Here is a 10,170-nt window from a genome sequence, read left to right on the forward strand (position 1 = left end):
TGGGAACTGAATCTGTTCATAGAGAGATTTTGAAACAATCTAAATGCTTCATTGTGGGAACTCTGTATTCATTTAAAGAAATTTCTGACCAAGTACAAGCAGGGAGAACTGGGGAAAAGATCCCTTAGAGCTTTATTGCATGAAGCCACTCTCCCACAGCCAGGCCCGTAGCCAGGATTTCGTTTCGGGGGGGGGGGGGGGGGGGGTAAAAAAATTTCAGGGGGGGGGGTTCGGGGGGGGCTGAGTTTCGGGGGGCTGAGTCTGAGTGAAAGAGGGTCTAGCCTAGCAAACCTTTTGTATCATTACCCCAATACCCCCATACATATGGGATATATTGAGAATGGTGATCAAATCATGATATTAATAAACATAACAGTTTAAATAATGCACCAGTAAGGCCTTTTCGCGAACCACCATGAGAATTTTGGGGGGGGGGGGCTGAAGCCCCCCGAGGCCCCCCCCCCCGGCTACATGCCTGCCCACAGCCTTTGTGCAATCACTGCTGCTGACAACTTACAGTGACAATCACCTCTAGTATTGCAATGACAACATTTTGCTGCTCTGTGGTCCTGCCAGATTTTCTGTTGAGGAGGCAACTCTTCTCTCCTGCAGTTTTGTGGATGGGTGTGTGTGTGTGGTTATAAATAATTAATATAAATAATATAAATAATTTTTAAACTGTAATTATTATTAGAAGGAGATGGTGAAAGGACAGTCCCATTACATAAGATAACTACTGTGATAGCATGCCAGCACAAGCAGTGACTTGGAGATCACTGCACAGATAAGTCCCAGGACTGTGATGTGATCACTAACTACTGACAAATGTTTGTCTGTCTGTAGTAGGGCATGGCTTACTAATATGAGGGCAGGGTTCTTCATTTGCTTCTAGGTCTAACTTGATGGATCTGTATCTTACTCTCTCCCTCCAAGGCCAGGACAGTGACCATAAGTCAAAGTCAACTTGATGGCAGGTAACAACAAGAAACAAACAGTTTAAGGCCAGTAATTAGTTTGCAAACCAACTTTATGTTAATGCATTTTCATGCTGACATAATCTTAAACATGGTGAAAAGTTCATGTGTACTAAGAGTGACCAGCAAAGAAGGAAGCAAAATGTGCTTGTGTTTGCCAGAAACAAAAAATGTTAAATTGGTGACACGATTTCAACTTGAAGTTCCCATTTCTCTTACAAATGACATTTATACTTCCTTATTTTTTCATGAGTCTGCATAACACTAGTTTATCACAAGAACATACTGTGTCCTGCATGAGTGTGGGAACTGCAAACTCAAAATTGACAAAACACTTAATTCGGTGAAAGTGTCTGGTAAGTTACCATGGGCAATTGAGCTACTTCAGGAAAAAAAACCCAATAAAATCTAGGCAGGTATTATTTTGAAGCTCTCTGTCTGTAAATGCATATTCACATGTGCCTAATAATGTTAACACGCCTTTTGTGGATCTTAATAAGTGTTCTGTCTTTTTACCAGAGACATAGGCAAATCTAAAAGCAGATGTAGTCAGCAGTGTACTCCTTAGTAGATAACTGTCTCAAACCCAGACCTGGATAAACCATTTGCTTGCATTCTTCCTAGCTTTCATTCAGTTACATGAACGTTCACCACATAGTCTGTGGCAAAATATCACAGACATCATCAGATGTAGTTATAATGGCAAAGCTCTGTTGTTGTACCTACTTCAGTCAACTACTGTCCTCTTAAGCCAGGCAGTTCTCTAGTTGAAAGATTTCTGAAGCATTGTAGTTTCTAGTATTGGAAAATGACTTAGTTCTGTGGAGCACACTGAAATGGGCATCTGGAGAGACCACTTGGGATTCCTGCCACAACCTCTTGTCTCAATCTGCCCTGCAAATGGGAGCATGTTACAATGACATTTCTCGGGAACATGGGAAACATTTTGGTTGGAGCACTACCTGGATCATGTGGTTTTTGAGATCATCTATGGTCTTTTATGACAGTAAACATAAACTTCAAAGTTTTGAAATGGTATGTACAGCTTATGGTCTCAAAAATGATAAACAGGATACCAGCCCACTTCTGCAGGTCACTGTGGAATGGGAGCATTTGTTTTCTTTCACACATGTTTAGAGCAGACTTTTTTGGTGTAGGTTCGTGTCGGTTCAAATAGGTTCTGACTCCATGGGTGACCGGGGCTAGATTGGCTTATGCTGCCAATTGTAGCCCTGTATGATGAGGATGCAAGTCAGCCAATGAGATCAATGAGTCGCCTACGGGCTGAGAAACTGTGGTATACAAATAAAGTAAATAAATAAATAAATAAATCAAACACTGCAGTTTGAACTCATTCACTACTATTTCCATCTCCGTTCCAGGAAGGCAGCATTGCCCTGATGGGAGAAGCAATGCTGATCTGTGCCACGTGGCAGCCCCTCCTTGTCCTCCCTCCACCTGTCCCATAATGCCCTCATACAGGCAACTCATGTGGGTTAATTGCCAAGGCTTTAATTTTCTGTTGGTGTTGCCCTTAAATGGTGTTGCCCTCACTAACTTAAGTTCCCACTATTTCTAGGCTTATCAAACATTTCATAAAGCCTAAGATTGCTAAAAGGCTGTCAGTAGAAAGGAAACTGCAGTGGTTTTTCTGAGAAACACAACAGGAAGCTCTACTGATAAGTAGGATTCTTTTTTAGGTCCCTGTTTTTTGTACACTACACAACACCTCTCCTTCTGCAGTCCATTCCTATATGCTATCCACTTCTGTCTTAAAGCGTCATGTTATAAAAGACCGCTCACGACTTGGAACAACACAGTTCCATGACTACTTGAAGGCACTCATATGACAGAAAAGTAACATTTGATTTGTACTTTCATTGTCCCCTCAAACTCTTGAATCATCATAATCACTTTAAGAATGGTTAGGGAATGGTTAGGGATTTGTTATAATGTGAAGATGTAGAGCAGGATAGCATCTAAGGATAGGACCCACACTGGGGCCTCTGAATCCACTGGGGTATATATTTCTTGCACCAGGCATGTAGCCGGGGGGGGGGGGGGGGGGCTTGAGGGGCTTCAGCCCCCCCCCCCGAAATTCTCATGGTGGTTCGCGAAAAGGCCTTACTGGTGCATTATTTAAACTGTTTAAATAATGCACCAGTAAGGCCTTTTCGCGAACCACCATGAGAACCACTGTTATGTTTATTCATATCATGATCTGATCACCATACTCAATATATCTCATATGCATGGGGGTATTGGGGTAATGATACAAAAGGTTTGCTAGGGCAGACCCTCTTTCACTCAGACTCAGCCCCCCCTGAAACTCAGCCCCCCCGAAACTCCCCCTGAAAAAAACTCAGCCCCTCCCCCCCGAATCGAAATCCTGGTTACGGGCCTGTCTTGCACTGTGATCAAATATGCTGCTTTAGTTCAAAACCAAACATTTCCTTTAAGATAGAGGTGGAGAATACATGGCAATCAGGAAAGGGCATTTTTAGTGGCCCCTCAATTCCAGAGCTTAGAATTTTCATTACGACATCCTTTGTATTAAGCAAAACCATTTTGTTTGGGCAAATGTTGTTTTTTTTTTACTGACAATAAGCCACAATAACATTCCATAAATCAAAACTTTATTACAATCCAAAGACCCAAATAGTAGTAAAAAGTGGACGAAGTGTGGACAGATTCATAAACTGATACAACTGATTAAAATGCAGGACGACGTGCTATATAAAGTGCATATGAATCAGAGTGAGAACACTGCAAATAAATCCAGGGCAAATTTTAGCCTAATACAGAAAGTTGTCTTATCCTGGCTATCTTGGAGAAAAACTTGCCAATGGTTAAAGTCACATGGGAGAGATTATCTCCTAATAAAATTTTACATAGAATTTGGACTGATCATTCTAAATGATATAAGAATGTTTCAAACGTATGTCTGTCTCCACTACATGGAAAATATCTGAATAAAATGAGATCACTTTGAAAAAAATAACTAATGTGCTTCCATACTTTTAATTTATAGGGTGAAGGGCATGGGGCCATAAAGCATGTCAATAGAAATTGTACTGTTAGGGCATACTTTCCAAAAATAAAGGCCAACATTATACTTTAGGGCTCTGTAGTACAAATAATCTAATACAGAGTTTTATGACACAGCCCTGTGCTGAATAGCAATGCTATACAAGTGAATTGGGGTATCAACTGTGCAACTAAATGCACAACCAAATATGCATGTACCTAAGCACAATGTATATCCTTATATGTGAAACTTCTCTTGCCCAACCTTAAACCGAAGGCTAATGTTTCTCATTAAAAAGGACAAAAAACTTGGCCACCTCCACAGATGAACTACAGGGCTCTGGCCTAGAAATTTAGTACAGCTGCAGTCATTTAGACATCTTTCTTGGATGGACCAATTTATGGATTTTTTTGGATCATATTCTCTGTCTTTGCAGTTTTCTTGACAGATTGTATTCTTCTAAATATTCTTCTAATATTAAAAACTTATTTTTGTTTCCTAGGCTTGTTCAAGAGGTATGTTTAGGCATAAACCAAAATAGTTATTCCACCACACCTTTGGTACGTTCTAGGTACCTGATCACATTGAGAGGGGAAAGCATGGGTGATGGTCCTTGTAGCACAGAGAATCGCCCCTCTTATATTGTCAGCAGTCCCGTTTCATGTTCTGTCTCCCCATCACACTCACACATGGAAATTTGAGAGCTGGCAATACATTCATGTTACATTCATCATAATGTAGTATTACTTTTTTGTTTTTAATCAAGAGAAACAACAATATCCAAAAACCAAGAGATTACTTGCCCTGCCCAAAGCCCCTTATATTAAAGGAGACTGACACCAGTTTAAAATCTCGTCTTCCCATGAGAAAATTTGTTCTGCTCCAAACCCCAGAGAATACAAGGTATAGAGATCCAGGTTAAAACCATTGCTTTCCATGGGATCCTATTGATCTGCATGGAATTCCAGAGGATACAAGGGGCAGTGATCCAGGTTAAAACTATTGTTTTCCAGGGGATCCTATTGATCTGCATTGAATCCCAGAGGATACAAGAGACTGCTGATGGTTAGGCAATGAAACAGGATAGGAAACTTTGATGGTTCCAATCACATCTGTTCTCTGTTGTAAAGACGTGAGTAAAGTGTGATAAGAGGTAGGATCTCTGAACGTGATTGCTGGTCCATGTTCAGAGTTCCCTCCTTTCAGGACATTTCAGCCTCTTTTCAACCCTGGAACATGTGATGAGCTCCATGCCCCTCCACGCTTAAAAAGAGACATGTAGCTCATCACATGTTCCAGGGGGAAAATTTTCAATGTGATGAGGTTGATTGCCAGAGTTTGCTCCTTTCAGGACACTTCTGCCTCTTTTCAGCCATGGAGGGCTATGCATGACAGCAGGAAGTAGTTTAACTCATGTGATGAACTCAGTGCCTGTCCATGCTTGAAAAGAGGCTGAAGTGTCCTATGACTGAGAAATTTCTCAATGTTATAAGATGGTAGGTAGGTAATATTTATTATTATTTTATTTATTTATAATCTGCCCTTTTCACCCCAAAGGGCACTCAGGGCGGAGCACAACATACAAATGGCAAACGTTCAATGCTGGGATATGAATAAATTATATGCATACATAAACTTTAAAAACATTTGTCTCAACATTAAAATACACTGTTTAAAAACATCTCAATCATCCACATCTAGTTGGTATGGTAATGCCATACTGGCTGTTTTGTTAGAGTTGTGTCATTGTCATGAAATATTCCATGCACTAGACCTTGGCTACACAGTCATTGAAGCTGTCTAGAGTGGATGGATTCAAGAAGTGAATCCATGCCTGAAACCTTTATATATGACTTATCTCAATTGATCAAGTTTCTTGCAAAAATATATTTAATTAGCAATTAATCTTATTTTCTTATTCAAAGATATTTCACCCAGAACATAGCTAAGTAATTTGATCTTGACTGGACTGCCCAGTTTGATGCAAATATAGTGGAGAGTGTGAATGTGGGGAAAACTGTTCAGTATAGATATTTATTTTTCCTGTTCTACATATTTGTTCATTTCCTTAGTGCCAGTTTGAAGTGCCAGCTTGAACTTGCTGCGAAGTGAACTACGAATCAAAACCCTGCTCAGCCATAAAACTGACACTTGGCAGTCACTTGCTATTACTGTAATTTTTTCCTAGATAAGTTGTGAGGATAAAATGGGCAAGACTATTTTCAGTTCCTTGGAAGAAAGATGGGGTATACATGCAGTCATATATAAACAAGATGGGTTTTATTTCTGGTAGCTTGGTGGTAAGATTTACAGATATCCCTTTTTATCTGAGATAGAGATACAGCTATGTTCCATTATGATGCAGAAATGCTGACATATTCATATTATGTTCATATTCAAGCACTATTTCTTTATGTAGCCTTACAGACTACTAGTTTTTCGTCATGAGCTGAAATAGGAAGTATTTGGCCCCAGAAAGGCTAATAATCCATTATTTATCATACCCAGCCATGAGAATTTGGGACCTAAGATTCACAGGTCAGACAATTTTGTAACCAGTTACTGGACTGCAAAACAACACTTTTAAGAGCTGAAACAACATTTTCTATTTAAAGAAATAATTGATCATAGTTCTTCTGCCAATTATTTATCTGTGACTATTGCCATTTCCTTTTAATGTGTTTAACATGGGGCTCAAATTCTTTGAAAGCAGAATTGTAAAGTGCATCTTATTGGCATAACAACAGTTTGTGCATCATCTTTAAGACTGATACAGAATTGTGTATCCACATTGCACAATAATCATCCTCATTATGGCTTCAATGTATGCCTGTTGATGGCCAGGACCTGGAGTCCTGTGGCTGTCTGCAGCAGTGACAACAGGCAAGTTGATGTGCACCGGCCAAAGCAGTCTTGATGCAAATTTATTTATTTGCCATATTTGTACCCCACCCTTCTCTATCCCGACAGGGGGACTCAAAGCTGCTTACAATGGCACAATGTCATGGCTCAGCACAATCACCTAAACATTTCAAACATGGCAACATATTAAACAGAGTTAAAACAGATGTAAAAGGTTAAAAACTTATATATTTAATTAATTTAGGATTCAAGACTACACAAATAATGTTTGCTTATTATCTTCAGAATTTAATTAACACTTTTGAAATATTATCTTGAATCAAAAGAATGAGACAGCATTTCCTTTCTTATAAAAGGAAATCTCTTGTTTTTGAACTTGTGATCACCAGCATGTTTTAAAGCATCTGTGGAAAGTACAATAAACTTTAAGAATGACATGCAGTATTGATTTCATGGTGTACTATTTCTGTTTGAAAAGCTGTTATAAACAAGCTTAACCCAGAGGAATTTGACTTACACAAATCAGCACCCAAATTGCTTGTTTTCCCATGGAAACAAACTGCTGGCTCTGTATTCTCAAGGGTTTCCAAATAGAGTTGGAAGACTTCTAGATTTTGTACTAGGAAAATCAACTTTTGGTGAAAGTAATGTTAACTTTTTCTAAAATAACTGCCTGTTGTCTAAGACGATATTGCCAGAAAATCTATGGGCCCTTCAAACTTGACTCTTAAAACAGCAAGTAAACACTTATTCCCAAGCAATAGAGTCATATAATCATAGAATCATAGAGTTGGAAGAGACCTCATGGGCCGTCCAGTCCAACCCCCTGCCAAGAAGCAGGAAAATCACATTCAAAGCACCCCCGACTGATGGCCATCCAGCCTCTGCTTAAAAGCCTCCAAAGAAGCCTCCACTACACTGCGGGACAAAGAGTTCCACTGCTGAACAGCTCTAACAGGAAGTTCTTCCTAATGGCAAATAACACTAGTATTTGGCAAATGGATTGGTAAACAGAATAAAAAAGCCAGTATGACTTCTGACAAAAGGTATTATTTTGTGTTGTCGAAGGCTTTCATGGCTGGAGTCACTGGGTTGCTGTGAGATTCCCAGGCTATATGGCTATGTTCCAGAAGCTTTGAAGCTGCAAGGCTATTCAATGCTAATCAAGGTGGCCAACTGCAACATTTACATTTGCCTCCAACAGACAAGAGTTCTTTCTCCCACTCTGGACATTCTGCAGATATATAAACCCCACTTTCCCAATTTCCAACAGACCCCTCAACCTCTGAGGATGCCTGTCATAGATACAGGCAAAACATCAGGAGAGAATGCTCCTGCAACATGTCCATACAGCCAGGAAAACTCATAGCAACTCAGTCTTGGATTAGCTGGATTGTGTTGACTGCACTTTGTCACAGACTGGGGACAACGTATTTGGCCACCTTCAAGGCAGGCATGTAGCTGTGGGGGGGGGGGGAGGGCTTTGCGGGCTTCACCCCCCCCCCCGAAATTCTCATGGTGGTCTGTGAAAAGGCCTTACTGGTACATTATTCAGACTGTTATGTTTATTCATATCATGATCTGATCACCATGCTCAATATATCGCATATGCATGGGGGTATTGGGGTAACGATACAAAAGGTTTGCTAGGGTAGACCCTCTTTCACTCAGACTCAGCCCCCCTGAATCAAACTCAGCCCTCCCCCGAATCAAAATCCTGGCTACGGGCCTGCTTCAAGGCTTCTGGGTCCAGCAGTAAGTGGCCAGTGAAGATGAGTCCCATATGCAATAAATGAAGTAAGCTGAGCAGTAAAAGGGACAACTGGAGAAAGAGAGAGAAACTTGAACAATTTTTTAAAAGCAGAAAAATTGGGATGACAGGAGAGTCATCAGTAATGTCTCTGTCAATCTGAGTCAATTTGTGGGGTATGTGGACTTTTAGTGTTTTCACTGAATTTTGAAAATGAGGTTGAAAATGAGGGCTAAATATTTAATGTTTTCCCCCTAGGTGAGACTCATTAGTAAGTTTTGTCTAAATCAGAATTCTCCAAGCGTTTTGTGTTGGTGACAAACTTTTTAGACGTGCATCATTTCGGGGTGCAGTAATTTGGTTTTATAAGCAAACCAGAGGTTAAACCAACCCTTTATAATAGATAAGGACACATGTATAAATTGTAATAAAGAACTGTATGGAAACATAACAGATCTCATGAAAACCTTCATTTATATTTTGAAAAATATATGATTTGCAAATTAATAACATAAATTTACATAATGTTTGTCATCTCTTGTTATGTTTGTGCAACATACCTCTACAATGCAGCCAACAAACTAACAAGTCATAACACATTTTGAAAAGCTCTGGTTTAAATTGTTCTAGGTCCTACAAGAAAGAACGGAAGAAGCAACAAGTTTATCATTCTGCATCCTTGACAATGACCCTGACCAAGCAATGACCCCCACTGAAAATTTTCAGGTTTAAAAAATCTGGTTTACCCATGAATTTTAACTGGTTAACCAAATCCCCATGCTAAATCGATGAGAAGCAAAAATTAAACGAGTTCCTCTAGAACTGCAAGCACTATCTCAAGCAAATTTTGACAATTTATTCACAGTCATTACCTGCAGCAATAGTTTTATACTGTGAAATGCTATTTTAAATTCTAAGTCGCTCGGAGCACCTTGGTGGAGAGCGGCTAATTAAGAAATAAAGTGAAGTGAGGTGAAGAAGTGAAGTTGGCCCAACCATGACTGGCAGGAAAAGCCTAAGTCAATTTGGGGGGGGGGGATTTGAAAGCCCCCATGAAGGAGATCAGACTTGGTGGGGGCGGTTGCTTTGCTCTGCTCCCCCCACTCCCGGCTGTGCTCTTTGTTTCAGCTTGAGGTAGGAGGCAGATTCCTAATGGGGAATTAGGCTTTTCCCTCCTTGTTCCCCCCTCCCTTTTTCCAGATAGTAGGGTTCCCATTGCTATTCCTATATATAGGTCATTTTCAACTCTTAAATGTTTGAAAACATACATAAGAAGCAGGCCCGTAGCCAGGATTTCGTTTTTGGGGGGGGGGGCTGATTTTTTTTCAGAGGGGGGTTCGGGGGGGGGCTGAGTTTCGGGGGGGGGGAGCTGAGTCTGAGTGAAAGAGGGTCTACCCTAGCAAACCTTTTGTATCATTACCCCAATACCCCCATGCATATGGGATATATTGAGTATGGTGATCAGATCATGATATGAATAAACATAACAGTTTAAGTAATGCACCAGTAAGGCCTTTTCGCGAACCACTATGAGAATTTCGGGGGGGGGGGGGGGG

The sequence above is a fragment of the Anolis sagrei genome, chromosome 3 (genome assembly GCF_037176765.1).
Source record: "Anolis sagrei isolate rAnoSag1 chromosome 3, rAnoSag1.mat, whole genome shotgun sequence".
Lineage (NCBI taxonomy): Eukaryota > Metazoa > Chordata > Lepidosauria > Squamata > Dactyloidae > Anolis > Anolis sagrei.